Genomic DNA, 786 nt, shown 5'->3' on the forward strand with positions numbered 1-786 from the left:
TTCTGTGAAATTCCAACGTAAAAAAAAAAGTTACTCCACTCGCAGTGGTTAATTCAAGTATCATGATAGAGGAAGATGCAATCCCTATTAATCCATTATCGATTTTCCAAAGAATGAGTATTGCTAAACGAAACGATGATGAACTTGAAGAATATCTTACATACGAACTTGCTCCATTCCCATTATCTCTTTTTAAAGAAGATGGCATGCGCAAATGCGTCAAGTCTACATTGTATAAAGCGTTCACGCAATGTTCAAATGATAATAACTTCGGAAATAGTATTTATATCATCGATGGAGGATATCTGTTACACAGAGTCGTATGGAATCATGTGGAATCATTCGCGTCGATTTGCAATAGCTACATCAGATTTGTGAGATCACACTATAAATCAAATGCTATTATTGTATTCGACGGTTATCCAGAAAGCGCTATTAATAAAAGTACAAAATATGCTGAACGAATTCGAAGATCACGTAAACACTCTTCAGCAGATGTACTTTTTAATGATTCAATGATTCCAACAATTCCGCAAGAAAAGTTTTTAGCCAACGATCAAAACAAGAACCGCTTAATTCAAATGTTAAAAACAAAATTTCGAAATACAGGATATGAAATTAAACAAGCTGTAGAAGATGCTGATACATTAATTGTTGACATAGCAATTAATAAATCATCAGAATACGATTCTGCAATAATTATTGGCGAGGATGTAGATCTTTTAGTTCTCTTAACAGCATTAGCTTCCACTCATCCTAATATATATTTACTTAAACCTGGAAAGG

The sequence above is a fragment of the Wasmannia auropunctata genome, unplaced genomic scaffold, assembly GCF_000956235.1.
Source record: "Wasmannia auropunctata unplaced genomic scaffold, wasmannia.A_1.0 LD336078.1, whole genome shotgun sequence".
In the NCBI taxonomy this organism is placed as follows: domain Eukaryota; kingdom Metazoa; phylum Arthropoda; class Insecta; order Hymenoptera; family Formicidae; genus Wasmannia; species Wasmannia auropunctata.